This window comes from Cavia porcellus, unplaced genomic scaffold (genome assembly GCF_034190915.1).
Source record: "Cavia porcellus strain 051 isolate PalLab524CR breed Dunkin Hartley unplaced genomic scaffold, mCavPor4.1 scaffold_31, whole genome shotgun sequence".
NCBI classification, from domain to species: Eukaryota; Metazoa; Chordata; class Mammalia; order Rodentia; family Caviidae; genus Cavia; species Cavia porcellus.
The window spans coordinates 25,350,037-25,365,599 of record NW_026947514.1 but is presented as its reverse complement, the minus strand read 5'-3'; the positions used below and the strand labels follow the sequence as shown (position 1 = coordinate 25,365,599).

The 15,563-nt window shown below is 44.2% G+C and overlaps 1 long non-coding RNA gene across 1 annotated transcript; it reads left to right on the top strand.

The window, feature by feature from the left end:
- Positions 1-328: 328 nt before the first annotated feature.
- Positions 329-4,419, top strand: LOC111757573 (uncharacterized). The gene is made up of 3 exons (XR_002791889.2): positions 329-2,901; positions 3,052-3,183; positions 3,363-4,419. It is a non-coding gene; the product is annotated as an uncharacterized LOC111757573 (long non-coding RNA).
- The last annotated feature ends 11,144 nt before the right edge of the window (positions 4,420-15,563 follow it).

Sequence of the window (15,563 nt, the reverse complement as noted above, 5' to 3'; positions counted from 1 at the left end):
TTTTCTGTTTCTAAGCATAGAAAAAGGGTATTTGCCAAAATGTTAACAGATGAGTTTTGTTGGCTTATCTGTGTTTTCTATTTTTTCAGTGAACACATAGATTATTCACATGATTTTTAAAAAACCATAAAAATAAACCAGTCCCAGACTGGTTTACTTTTTCCTATCCTTATCTCTACACCAATAGCTCTTCAGACCATACAATTAAGTAATAATCACACTATCATTATACTACTTGGGAACTTTCTCTTCTGTTCTCTCTGTCTCAACGGCTTAGGTGTGGCCCTAGAAGTCCCCTCCTGAGGAATAGAAGAGTGAAGGCTGTGGCCTCACTGCTACCCAGAGACCTCTGCCCTCTCCTTAAGCCTTTGGTACCCAGGAGGAGGAAATGTTTGAGCTTTCTACTGTGCTGTTTGCTTCTATAGGTGCTGCTGACTTCTAGACCTCACCCTGGCAGTCCCTGCTGGTGCGGATTTGAAGCCTGGGACACACAGTGGGGTGCTGTCTTTTCCGTGAACATGCCTGCCCAGAAGTGCTCTTGCTCCTCGCTACATCATCCCATGGTACAAGGAAGGCCACTGAGGCATAGAAGGCACAGGTTTTCTGATGGCAGCCTCCTGAATGTGCTCCCGTAGAGAGAATGCCAGCATTAGCCGCTAGGATCTTCTCTTCCTGTGTGTACACTGCCGGGTTCTCAGGAAGGCAGCTCACCAGAACCACAAGGGCCCTCTTCTCTGGAGCAGGGCCCAGGCCCAATCATTCTTGGAGTGGTCGGCTGTTCTGAGGGCCCCTAATTCCATCATTGCTCTCAAAACAGCAATCATCAGAAAGGTAGCTGAAAGCTGTCTTGCCACCAAGCTGAGTTAGAATTTGAAGGGAAGGAGCAGGGGACTTAGTGTCATCCAGCCCCCATCTTTAAATCAAAACCCTTGCCATGTCCATTCCTACTGCCTAGAAACAAGGTCTGTCCTCACCAAGGTTCTTCCATGCAAGACAGATGTGGAGGTTTTGCAGGTGATACTGTGAGGCTCAGTCATTTGTTCAGAGGTCCCAGCTGGTAGGAGACCATAGGAGACTAGGCGGTGGGGGATTTGGGTTCTCTTCCAACTCCGCCCAATGCCTGAGATCACCTTGGTCAAATCCTGCCTATCCACCCTATGCCTTCTTCCCACACAGTATGATGGTGTAAAGATGGGTTTCACCAGATCCCTAACAGCATGTTTGCCCTAAATGAGGATCTGATAATAAATTCCCCATTTTGAGCTTCCTGGCTTGGCTGAATAGTCAAAGTATGATTGATAGCGGCATCCCGTGGACACCAAGGGTAACTGCATCAATTTGGACGGAAGCCACAAGATGACATCCTGCTTCCCTCATTATGTGGAAAGGAGCTGATTGCAATTAATCACACTCATCGTCTTACACAGGGAGCTGTCTTCGAGCTGGAAAAGCCCCCAAATCAGAAGGCAAGCCTTCCAGCTATATTCCCCTGCCGTCAACCTCTAGCTATACAACCGTTTTGTTTAAATTTGTCCCTTTTCAAATACTGGCCTAATAAAAGAGACTAGTGCAGTGATGGCAAACCTTTTAGGGACCGAGTGCCCAAACTGCAACCCAAACCCAAGCCCCCAATTATTTATCACTAAGTGGCAACCATGCAGTTAAACCTGAATGCTGAGGGTTTAGTTTAAAAAAAAAAAGCAACTTTTATCTGACGCTTGTTTGCTGAGGCACCTTGGCCCACTGCAGCATGTATGCCACAGGTTTGCCACCACTGCTTAGTTTAACTGAAGGAGAGTAATGTTGATAATGCTCGTAACAGAAAAAGTTGAATGGGTTGTTAAGTCTTGCCAGGAGTGTCACATGTATTATTTCATTTCATTTTCCCCCAAACTGAAGAGGACTGGGACTCTTATCCCCAATTTTCAAATGAGGAATCTAAGACATTGTCCATAAAGGGAGCTGATTTCAAACCTGGACAATAGGCATCAGATCCCATTTTCCTCAATTACCCCTTTATGCCATCTCACTGCTTTCAGTGTCTACCTACTGCACCCCAAGCCATTGGTGAGCCCAACAAACTGAAGAAAACCCCACTTCCTAAGGCACTGGCTTGAATTCCACATGTCTGAGTCACTCTCTTTGGCAGTGAGTGGACTCATGGGAGGGGCCTTAGAGTGAGCCAGCACTAGCTCTCATGTGACCTGAGGCTCATTCCTGAACTTTACTTGCATGGGCTACCAAGAGTGAGTCATGAGCTCTTCTCTTGAGATGATGTTGCAAAGATCACTTAAATCACTTGCTGCTGGGTAGAAGCTCAAAAAATCATTTTTATGCTTATCTATGAGCTGTGTGATTTGACCTTGGAAAGGGCCAACTTGGTAGGCAGTGGATTCTGATCCAATCTCTTTAGAAAGCACCGCTTAGAAAGTCAAGGATTTGGACAGCAGTGAGGACCAGCCTTTTCACCTGAGGCTTGTGAGTTTCCAAGGAAACCACTGATGAATCCTGTTTCAAAGAATCTCCAAAATCAAGACGCCAAAGCAAAGACAAGATCTCAGTACTCTGAGTTTTTCAAAAACACTATTAACTAAAGAACAGTGTCCCTTCAGGTTTCAAGACCATATGGCCAACAGTCTGCAGAGACTCAAGACAGCACGAGCCCACTTCAGGAAGCACAAGTTCAAGACCAGAGCTGGTATGTCTGAATCCTAGTTCCAGCTCTGCCTCCCATTGTTCAGTATCTTTTTTTTTTTTTTTCTTATCAGTACCGGGAATCGAACTCATGACTGCCTGCTTGCAAGGCAGGTGCTTATGCTACGGAGCTAAACCTCCAGCCCCTGCCTCCCATTGTTCATGCACAACTGTGAAGTTGGTTCTCTTCTTGGAGGTCACACAGCTGTAAGCTTCTCTTTTCATTGCCTCAGTGTTTTTCTTTTCCCATCTCTGCAAAAACAAGTGCAGTCCTTCTTGTTAATATCTTTTTACTAGCAGAGACATAGCCATCAGCCACGAATAGACAACTAATGCATTTATATTCCCAACCCCTAGGAAGCATCTGACATGTGGAAGATATGGCCATTGGTGAATGAATAAGGTCAACATCTCACTACAATGGCTGGAAGCCCATTGCTGGAAACGTCCCCACAGAGAATAATACTGGGCCCCTAAGCATTCCAAATAGTGAGTAAGGGTTGTAAAGAACTCTTCCCATTGCAGGTCACATTAAGGCCTCAGTGTGATAGACACCAATGTCACTTGAGGTATAATTAATCTGGGAGTACAGCAGATTAATTATGTCTTAACAGCTTACCTCCAGGCTGGGTAGCTTAAGACAATAATCAACATTTATTGCCTTACAGTTGCTGTTGGTCAGGACCTGGAGGTGGCTCACCTGGGTGTTCTACCTCATATCTTTCATGCTGACCTCAAGCAGTTATGATGTCAGTTGGAGTTACAGTCACTGGAGAGTTTGGCTGGGACTGGAGGATCTGCTTCCAAAGTGACTGATGCATGTGCCTTGGGAGCTGGTACCGACTGGAGGTCCTAGTCCCTTCCCCTGGGGACCTCTCCATAGGTCTGCTTGAGTGGCCTCATGACATGGCAGCTGGCATCTTCCAGAATGAGTGAGTTGAAAGAGAGCAAGGAGGAAACCATAATGTCTCTTATGATGATATTGTATTCCTAAGGCTGCAGGACTAAGGATCACAAAAAAGGTGACCTAAAAAACAGTAGGAATTTACTCTTAGTTCTCAAGGCAGGTTTGAAATCAAGTTGTTTGCAAAGCTCTAGAGAAGAACCTTCCTCGCCTCTCTTAGCTTCTGGTGGCCTTGACGTTCCTTGACTTGTGGCTGCACAACTCCTTCCTCTGCCTCCCTTCGCATGTAAGCTATGCCTATCTGCTCTGTGTCTCTCTGTCCTTATAAGGACTCTTGTCATTTGCTGTGGGGCCCACTCTAGTGAAATATGACCCTGAGTTTATCTGCAAAGACTACTTCTAAATAAAGTCACATTCCCAGAGCTTTTTAGTATGTCTCTTTGAGGACACTATTCGTGATCCACCAGGATGATCTAGCCTGAGAAATTGCATGTCATTTCTGCAAGAAGTACCTACAGGGACACATGGCTGTGCATCCCAGCAGGGGGTAATTATTGGGGTCATTGTGCAAGCAGGCTAGCATAACACATGTCACAGTGAGTGTGAGACAGGCACCACACAGTACCCATAGAGGAAACAATGGAGGACTAGCAGCGTTAGGACCCTCAGCCTGTCCAGAGTACAAAAGGATTCCAAGGTGGAGAAAAGGGAAGGTTTGGAATCAGAAATCTATGCTGGAGCACCAACCCTAATAGTGCTGGGGTCCTACCACCTTCACCCAGTGATGGTGGCTTCCACGGAGATGTTGTGAGCTGTGGTGCCATGGGCTTGCACTTGGGCCTGCGCCTGGAGAAGGGGCTGCCCTGGGAATGGGGCAGGGGCCATGTGAATGTATCCCAGGAACCAGCTGTGATCAGAGGTGGAGCATGGGGAAGAGAGGTCCAGTGGGGGTCCTTTAATGTCCTATAGAGGCCTCCTAGACAGGCGAAGGAATCTCAGCAGGAAGAAGATGGAGGAGGATGCCTGGATTTGAGGGGTAGAAGATAGAGTGCCTGGAATGGAAGTATAAATCAACGAACTTCTGCCAGGAGCCACACAGACAGGAACCTCTGAAGAGCCCAGAGAAACTTCTAGGGAAGAGATTTCACCGTCTGCCTGGCTGGAGAGCTGGCAGTCATGTGTTCCAACAGGAATTATGCGATTTCCCAGTTCCCTTACTTTCTTTCCTCTCCTCTCATTCCTGCCACCACTCAGACCCTAAAACTAACCAGTAAGTGGGGAGGGGGTTGTTCAGGTGAGAACACAGACAAAGGCTGCCTGTCCTCCAGCCCCTGGAGACCAGCAGCCCCCAACTACAGCCCGTAACTAGGGCAGGGGAAGATTTATCTTTGAAGAAAGACGAAAGAGTCATCTAATATCTTTGACTGGATATTTTAAATCCCTAAATTGACAGTGGATTTTGTGACACCAAATGAGTGTACCTAAGCATAGCCATAAGCGGCACCGGAGACGGCAGAGCTGTTATCCTGGGGAAGAGGAAATACTCCCCTCCTTGAATACCTCAGATGGACAGCAAGAGACGAAACAGTGCAGCTGACTTTAGATCATATCTCACACTTGCTCGGTGGATTGGTTTCACTCAGCTCAGCCTTTGTCCAGGGGAGTTAGGTCTTATACTTCCTACCCAGCACCCCCAATGAAGGGCTTTGCCTCTGGAGGGTCCTAATTCTTTGTTAACTTTTGTCTAAAACCGAGGAATGTTTACTATTTTTTTCCTTCCTATCTTTCTGAAAATAACACAAAGAACAACAGCAAAAGGACTCCTTGTCCCAGCACAAACACCCACACCCTCTGAACTCCTCACCCGGTCGTGGCCTGACTTCACCCCTAGGGGGAAGCTGGGCATGAAGCCGGAGGATGGAGCTCTGCCTGGCAACAAGAACTAGTTTGGAAAAGCTTTGTACAAAGTCAACTATGGGGGGTGGGAGGACTGAAGACAGCATCAGGGAACAGCTCTAAACAAACAAACATTCCCCATGCTTGATGGAGTTGTGATCTGATCAATCCTTTCAATGTCTTTTCAGTAATTGAAAAAAATGGCTGTCTCTGAGTCTCCCTCTCTCACTGTCTTTGCACGAGGCATGCCTCTGGCCCTGTCAAGATGGCTTGTCAAGAAGGACATCCCTCTGGAGAAAAGGCACCAGAGCTAGAGGTGGGAGGGTCAGGTCTTCAGAGCACTGCAGATCAGACACCAGGCAGGATCCAGCTCCCAGCAAGGACTCTGCTGGGCAGAGGCAAGACTGGAATGTAAATGCAGAACAGTGCCTGCAAAGCCAGGATGACAGAGGACCAGCATCCCACAGGCGGAACTTCTGGCAAAGCCTTCCACAGCTCAGAGGCTCCAGGGAGCAGAAATTCTGATTCTCTGGATTATTTCAGCACAAAGCATTTATCATGCTCATGATGCCAGTGGCATCAGAGGTCCTAGACAGGCCTCATTCTTCACAGTCTGGAGGAGAAAGGGCTCAGAACACTGTTTAAACTGCTCTCCCTGAAGGTTTCAGGTGCTGAGGTGAGACTCCACGGTAGAGCATTTGCCTAGCATGTGTGAAGCTTTGGATTCAATCCCCAGCTTGGTGGTGGTGGTGGTGGGGGGAACGAGAACAAAATCTTGTCCCCAGACTGCTGGTGCTGGTGTATGCTTCCCCTTCTTCCCTTAACCTGGTATCCAGAAGCAGCGACAGTCCCCCATCAGGCAGCACTCTCCCCTCATTTTCCTCAAAGAGTTCAATAGTTGCTTAATTGTGAACAGATTGATGGAAAGTCTCCGGATGTGGCCTCAGTCTCTGGGAGCAGAGAGTTCTGGGAGGAACTGCAGAGCTGGGCTCCACGTGGGGTTAGCAGGGGACTATTGTCCTCCCAGAATTCATGTGGAAACCAAGACCTCACCACAATAGCACTAAGTGGGGACTTTAGGAGGTGGCTTGGTCATGAAGTCTCCAACTTCATGTGTGAAGCCCTGGTACAAGAGGCAGAAGGAGTTTGTAGGATATTTTAGATCTAAGTCATAACATACCAAACGGCTTTTCTTTCTCCAGTTACAGCAAAAGTCTCATTGTGTGTTTTTGGCTGATTTGATTATGGATCCATCACTAAGCAAAACACCACACTGAGGGAATGTGATTGGTCTAATTGGTGAGGCTATAGTCCCATGACCTCTGGACCTGGAAGTGAAATCAGATCTACCTATAGGACATCAAAGATAGGAAAGAGCTTCAAAGTGGAAAATCATGGTACATCTTTACATCAAAAAAGAGATCACTGTGTTTTTTTGCCCAGTGCTAGGGATTGATCTCAGTTATTAGCATTAGGCCACATCTTCACCCCTATTTCATTTATATTTTGAGACAGGGTTCTCACTAAGAGGCTAAGTTGCCAAGGCTAGGCTTGAAATTGTGATCCTCAGGGTTGGGAATTTAGCTCAGCAGCATAAGTACCTGCTTTGCAAGCAGGTAGTCGTGAGTTCGATCCCCGGTATTTTTTTTTAAATGCCAAAAAAAAAGAAAGAAATTGTGATCCTCCTGCCTCAGTTTCCCAAAGTGCTGGAATGAAGCTCACTCTTAAATTGATCAAAGAGCGAGCAGAGTGATCTCCTTCCAGTATAAGGAAGACTGCTGCATGGCACTACAGAGCCTGTGGCTGGGGTTGTCCAAAATTCTCTTAGGTGTCTGCAGGTTCATTCAACTCAGTCCCTAAAATGGAGATTACCAGAGTTTCCCCCAATATTTTCCTCCCTGCTGCATTCCACACAGCTCTTGAACTTCCCAGGGTGAGGACAAGAAGGGTGACGAGAAGATGAGATGAAGAAATAAAGACAAGATACAGAAAGCTAGGATCAGGTGTACCCTCTTTCCTGATGGGAGGAAAGGAACTGCTCAAAAGAGGAACTGTTTATTTATAGACTGGCACGTGACACCACTCCGATAGTAAACCTGCCTGCATAGTAGCCTGAGGGCCAGGTGTTTTCCGGACTGGAGCAGTTTGTTCACGTGGCACGCCTTGGGCACTCTTTGTTCTCCAGATTCAGCTCGCCCTTGTGACTGATCCAATTTCATCTCCTTCTCTTCCACAGTAACGTATTTATAGCTGGGTTCTCAGCAGCCCAGTTGGGGATAGCGTTTTCTAAGCCTCCTTGTAGTTAGATATCACTATTTGAGCTGAAGAGGTGTCTACGCCTGGGTTTGAGGTTGTGCGCATCCCTCATGCAGACTCCTCCCCCTTCTGACCCTTTGGCATTGGGAATCAAACTCAGGACCTTGTGCTTGCCCTGCAGGCAGTTATTATTATTTTTTTTTTCCTGCAGGCACTTATTACCGCTGATCTACATCCCCAGGTTGAGACCTGGCTTTGACTATGTCGGTGAGAACTATGCTCAGCAGGAGGGTGGGAGACAATGCCACGAAGCTCTTGCCAATGTAGAATGAGTTCTTCAAGTGACAAAAAAATTTGTCTTTTCTAGGCCACCAAATTGTTATATTTTACCCATTCTAAGACCCATTTTTTTCATGTTTTAGTATCTCATATTCATGGTACCATTTGCCAACCAACGGTCATAAGTCACCTGTAGAGTAAATCAGGTTCTAGAGAAAAAAATTCCTTGTGGGATCTCTATTAATATAAACAAATTAATTTTAAACCAGGTGTGGTGGTGCATGCCTGTAATTCCAGCACTAGAGAGGCTGAGGCAAGAGGATTATTGTGAGTTCAAGCCCAGCCTGGGATATATAATGAGTTCAAAGTCAACCTGAACTATATATAGCAAGACCCATTTCAAAAAAAAAAATTAAAATTAACACATTGTAAAATTCATAGACCATTGTAAGGCACAGTGATTTATCACTGAAGATTTAGAATAATGAGCAGAAAAGAGCTGCTCATCTATTTATTTGCCTGTTGTGCAGAGAATGCACATGAAGATTCTTCTGAATGGCCAAGAATCATTTCTTCCCCAGTTGCATTCCAGAAACCGTCTCTTGATCATTTCATATTTCCCACAGTGCAAAAACAATAGCAGCACATGCTGGCTAAATACTGTACACAGAATGTTATTCCTTTAAGAGTTCTGTGCCAAAGTTCTATTTCAGCCTTTATGTACTTTTGTTACACACTGTTGTTTGATGTTTATTGAGGCTTTGTCTGCATTCTAGAAATTGCATGTTGTGTGGAAGTGATGTTTGGTGTTCTTTTAATAGAGATCCTATGTGATTCCAGTCCCAGATGGCTTCTTTGGCCAAAGCTAATGTTGAAAGAGGGATTTTAAACAAGTAACAATAGTAACAAACACTTTGGTTTTGAATTTAAAGCTAGTGTTTCCAGTTTCTTTTACCATGTGAAAAAGGTGTAGAATGAGCTGTTGGCTTGATTTCCCATCTCTCCATTGCTCAGGCAGTTCCCATGGCTTGCTGAAGAGTCCTATTTTCTACTCACAGGAGAGCCAGCCCTCTACCTCATCTGCCAGGTCTTTGAGATGCTTTGAGATGTGGGGAGTCCTTGCTGTGACCTGAGTGCTGGCTGTGGCCTGGGTATCCCTAGATCCCAAATCAGCCAGAAGGTAGCTGCTGACTGCTGACAGAAGTTGGTGTGGGTGTCAGATGTCAAGAAGGAAGAGAATGAGAGGAGCTGGGGAGGGGAAGAGATGTTCTAAAAGAGCTCAAGAGCCTGAGGCCAACTTGAAATTAGAGGTCAGGACTTCCTCTCCTTGCTGGGCCAAGAGATTCTCCTTGGAGGCTGCCCTAAAACCACACACACACAAAAACAAAACAAAAACCACACAAACAAATGGGAACCAGCAAGGAGCTATGAATGGGTAAGCAGTATGCAGCTAGATGTGCAGGGACAAATAATCATTTATAACAAAAAAGACAAAATTTTGAATGGGAGATGGCAGATAACAAGACCAGATCCGGCATCACCTGAACCTCTTTATAAAAAAATCAATCTAACCTGGCATGGTGGCGCACACCAGTATTCCCAGCACTTGGGAGGCTGAGGCAGGAGGATCACTGTGAGTTCACCACCAGCCTGGGCTACAAAGTGAGTGCAAGGCCAGCCTAAACTGCATAAGGAGACTCTGTCTCAAACAAACAAACAAAACAAAACAATCTAAGGGCTGGGCATAATGGCATGCACCTGTAATCCCAGCACTCAAGAGGGTGAAGCAGGAGAATCATTGTGAATTCAAAACCAGCCTAAGCTACAAAGTGAGCTCAAAGTCAGCCTGAATTGCATAGCAAGACCCTGCCTCAAAAAGACAAAAACAGAACAAAACAAAACCAACCAACCAACCAACCAACCAAACAAACAAACAAACCAATCTAAGCCCAATACTTAGGGAGAAAAAAAGTGCCAATCCATTCACAAATATAACTCTAATCATCCAACATAGAGAGTTTCAAAGCTGTCCTAGACAGCTTTGGCCTGAGGTTTGGGACGCAGGTGAAGATGCCTAGACTTAGAACAGCTTGGCTGCTCAGATTGAACTGGGTCTTTGATGAGGACCAATTATGCCACAAAACAGTTTTTAATGTCAAAATGATGGTCATTTAGTGCATAGGCTTGAGTTTCCATAGTTATGATATTGAATGCTCGTACCAATGGTGAGTGTGCTTCGGCCTATTCTGGTGTTTACCATTCCTTAAGCACATAGGGTCCTTCTGGTAAGAGTAAGAAGGTGTCAGCATCATCATGTGAAGAAAAGAGTGTCTGCAATCTGAAAAAGAATCCTAGAGCTAACATGAACTGGTTTTGTTTTTTGCTTGTTTGTTTGTTGTTTGCAGTACTGGGAATTGAATCCCTACCTTCATATGGAACTAATCCTCAATCCCTTTTAACTTTAAAAAATTCTTCTGAGATAGTATCTCACTAAATTGCCTAGACTGGGTTTGAATTTGCAGTCCTCTTGCCTTAACCTTTCAGTGTGCTGGTTTTATAGGCAAGCATCACCAAACCCAGCTGAATATCCTTTTTAAAATATGCTACATCAGGGCTGGGGATTTAGCTCAGCGGCATAAGTGCCTGCCTTGCAAGTGTGGGGTCGTGAGTTCGATCCCTGGTACTGATAAAAATGCAAAAGACAAAAAAAAAATTAAAAAAAATGCTACATCATCAATACTCTTGATATGAGGGATGAAACTACTGGGGGAAACATAGCAATTACTCTGAGATGGAAAGTGACTTGGGAGAGTTGAGCCCAAAATGTAGAAGGGGATTTTGTGCTTGGCATCAGTGAAAGAACACACACATATTTATTGTACAGTTATACCCTCCGCCTCTGGACCTAGGCGTGGCCTCATCAGATTTATTATCACTCCATTTTAGAAATGAGAAATAGTAGTGTGGAAAAGTAAAGGGGCTTTCTCATAGTGCTATAGCTTAGATCCTGAATGTCCCCCAAGAGGGACTTGTGTTGAAGGCTTTATCTTTAGGGAGGTGCTAGGTACATTAGGAGCTAGAGTCTAGTGGGAGGAAGTTAGGTTACTGGCAGTGTAGCCGTGAGGAGGTTTGGGGAGCTAGCCCCTTCCTCTCTCTCTGCTTCCTGGTCATCATTAGGTGAATAGGACTCTGCTGCCAGGTGTTCCTGCCTTCATATACTGTACCACACAGGCTACAAGCAACAGGGCCAAGTGAACATGGACTGAGATCTTTGCAACCAAAGCCAAAACAAGCCTTTCTTCCTTGTAAGCTGTTTATTGCATGTATTTTGTCACTGCAACAAAACACTAACACATAGGAGATCCAGGTTTTAAGTGGAAGATTCTACTGTTATCTTTAATGACACCCCCTGAGTTCTGTCCACAGTGTGGTTTGTTATTGTTATTTTACTTTTCATCCATTATATTGCGACATTTACTTCTAGGGCAATCTCATTTCTGTTTTTTTCTTTTGCATTGTCTGGTCCTAAATAGTTTGTTTTATATTGGTTCCACACTCCCTCTGCTGGGGAGTGGTAGATATGGATATTTCTTAGAGATTATAGAGAAAATTCTTTCAGCACAAAAACAAATTTTAGACTACAATAATTGCTAGTTTCTCCTAAGATGGCACTCTTATAGATTTCCTGTGAGAAGAAGCTTTCATGTATTATGTGCATTTTGGAAACAGAAGATGATTTTAAGAATAGGATGGGCAGTCATTCTTTCTTTTTTTGGATGGGGAATTGAACTCAGGCAGGGACAGTGCTGCTGAGCTATATGTCTGGCCCAGTCTTTTTTTCCAGACAGTCTTGCTGTATGGCTCAGGCTGGCCTCAAACTCATGATGATTCTTCTACTTCAGCCTCCTGAGTGCTGGGGTTACAGGTGTGCACCACCACGCTCAGTGGGGTGAATGATCTTAACCTCATTTTCAAGTTAAAGAAACTCATAAGGTTTTCAGGTTTTATAAATTATGTAATGGAATTCATAGAACTCCACTAAACTTCCTACCTCATACACCCCCAGGTACTAGTATCTATTTATTGCTAATTGACAGATTTGCTATTTTTTATTGAACCAGAGGTGTTTGAATTTTGCTTTTGACAGAGTTGTTTTATTTGGGTGCAGGACTCCCCTGAGAAGAATGATGAATGAGAGGAATTAATTGGCTGTCATTTTGCATCCTGGCTTAAGCAACTGGCTTCCACCCCAATGAATAGTGATAGGGTGATAAAAAGAGAAGTTAATAAAACAAGCGAGAGATAAGTAATCATGTAAGATGTTGATAGGAGCAGTTCTGCTTTGAGATGCAGGCAGTAAGGTACAACCTGTGAGTGAGAGATTCATTGCCCCATCTTATCACCCACTTTGGCAACCTGCTGACTCAGTGGTCCCAGAAGAGAAAGGACAGACCATTGTTCACATTAGGGTGACAGAAGTGCCTAAGGACAATATTCTTACCCAGGTACCCCTTTAAAGGGGTTTTTAAAGATCAGACCTTCACTGGAGAGGCTGAAGAGGAAGAATGTGGTGGATTTGCTCAGGAACCTATGGAAGAAGTGTGAGGAGCCTCCCAGAAAAAAGTTCTGGGTTTAAGATTTGATTTCTAGCAACACGCATGCGTGTGCGCGCAGACGCACACACTCACAGAACCAAGTAAAATTATCTTTTGGTAGCACCCTCCAATTGACTCCCTTGCTTTCCCCACCGTTCTAGGGCAGGCCTTCCTAGGAAAGATTGCTCTGAAACTTTCTCTGGCAGTAACTGGAGAAGTCCAGCTGCAGCGTTGCAGGGTAGGAGGAAAATAGGGTTTTTTTTTTTTTTTTTTTTTTTTTTTTTTTTTTTTTCCTGTGATAAGGTAATGAACTAGACAAGACTTGCTAAAGGCTTCTGAGTGATAGGGTACTAGGAAAAGATATTTTCTACTTCAACTGAAGTTGGAATGAGAGAAATGCAGGGCAGAGTGTGGCATATAGGATTTAGATTACAGCAGTGAAGGATTTTCCAACATCAAAGGGCAGCAAGTTCTCTGCTCGAAGCCCATTTTTAAAGGTGTAGAGGGCTGCCCCTGTCCAACCTTTCTAGTTTAAAGGGTTCTCTACACATCTCTGAGATCCCAAGCTTTCCTTAAACTAATTGATCTTCTGTTTGTGTTCCCACATCTTCACGCAACATTTATAAAGCCCATCTGTGAATTTCTCAAGGGGCACAGTCTGGGTCTTATGCTTTAACATGTTCTCCTAACCTTTAGGGAAATGTATATATTACACAGTAAATGCTGGTTGATTTGATCATAAGTGGAAAGCAGCCCAGAGACAGAAGGATATGTTAGTGTTCCTTAGAACAACACTTGTTAACACCTTTTGAACTTCATCTGTAGAACAAGGTTTCGAGGCTCTCTGTGGTAGTTCTGAGGATAAAATGAGGAAGCATGGACAGTATCTGGTGTCCTACAATCCCTTCTGCTCTTTGTTCTCTTCTTGGGGCATTGGCTTGAGAGCAAATGTTACAGGCATTACGTGAAGACAAGAGATCTGAATGATTTCTCATGGGACCAAAAGGACTCACTCTGCTTGTGATGACACAGAGAATGATTGGGAAGCAGCCTGTACAAGAGCTGGGAGGTCAGGCAGAGAAACCAAAGCGCGCTGGAGAATGATGGTAGAGAATTCTGTTGCCGTGGTAGTTCTCCAAAAAAGCTTCGTTTTCTTTGTGGCGTTTTGACACGGCCCAGTCAAGGGGAGCATCTAATGAATGGGTACCAAGACATCAGGTAACAGGTACCTCACACTGTGCCCTAAGGATGAAGATGCCAGACTAACTCACCAGACGAGTCAATTCATGGGAAAGGTGCTCATCAAATGCCAGGCTGAATCTAGCAGCAGAAAGAAGTTATCTTAAGTGATCAAAGGATTCCCTAATGCAAGATTTGAAATATGACAAAGTCCTTTCTTAAGTGGTGAGAGGCAGTCACACTGCTATAAAGCAGACAAAGAAAGACAAAGGACTTCTTTTAAACTGGAAGGTGTAAAAAAAAAAAGAGGTGGGAGGCTGTGAGCATCGTGGTGGCAATTATGTAGAAAGACTGCAGGACTGACATGGGGCAGCACCATCCTCTGGCAGACATCCACATCGGTACACCCATGTTCCAACAAGAGCTGTGCAAGAGCTGCTAATTATTTAGATTCCAGTAGGAGCTGGGTCTTAAAAGTGATTTTGAACTGATTACAGCTTTTTGAACTGATTGCAGCTGTAAGCTATAAAAGGCAGGGTCTAAATAAAAGCAAAAAACCCCTTTGATCAAACATAAAGGAATTCTAAATAAAAATACCTTTATTTCACATGCACATATTAGTTGTTTCACACATGTAAACAAATGATTTCTACACATCTGTTAAAGACATAAGCATCTACAGTACATTTATGTTTGCTGAGACCAGGGATTGGACTGTTCATCCTTGTAATTTCTTACATGCCTAGCGTGGAATCCTAGTATTCTTGAATTGAATTTAATTAAAGCAAATTGTATTAATGATTTGATCAGAAAATTGGCATTTGTATAGCCATCGAATGCATACTAGGAAAAGGCAATTAAAAAGATCATTTTAGTAGCTTTAAATCCAGGAAAATGTAACTGTTTTCTCCAAAACACAAATATGCAAATTACAGTCATTCTTGAAAGGACAGGCAGCCACTCTGCATTCCACAGCAGAGACCATGTTGATTGCGCTGTGAGAGTTGCTAAGCAACCACTTGGTAATTCCCCATGCAATAGAGGTGAACCTGTCATTTGCTTTCTTGGCTATATGTGACAAGAAGAGACAACAGGTAAAGGACAGCCAAGAACACCTGCACCTGGATGACACAATCACTCCTGCTGAAGTGTGATGACACTGGAGAAAATCCCCCTGCCCTGTCACAAATTGCTGCAGGGAGAATTTCATTAAACTATTAGCCCTAGACATTGCAGTAAATTTTCTTGGATTTACCCTGTGGGTAAATCCTGTGGGTTATCCTGTTATGCCTGTCCACAAAGCAGGAGACCAAAAGCACTGCAGTTCTGCATGTGGGCGGCTGTCAATTCAATGAGGGCTCCAGAGCAGTGTGCCCCACGACTCCAGCTGGAATGAGACTTTACCTGATAAAAGCAGCCTTTTGAGTCTTACAAAGGACACTCAATGTCTCAAAATACCCAAATTCTGGATGAGCAAACCACACTTTTTATTATACCTGAAGACAATGCTCTTAATTTCTTTGTTTTGCACATGATTTCCAAGGCACTTTAGACAAATGAGCCACCTTGTAAAAAATCAACTTCGATGTAGGTCTTGACATCACTGTCTTTTATAAAGGTTAGAAACGTGATAAAGCACTGAGGGGATGAATAAGGAAAGCTTAAACCTTCTTTGACATTAAACAAGAAAAGAACTTAAAATGAAGCTCAAATTTGGAAAGCTAGAGGACTCATCCTTTTCATTCAAATTTTCAAAAGGA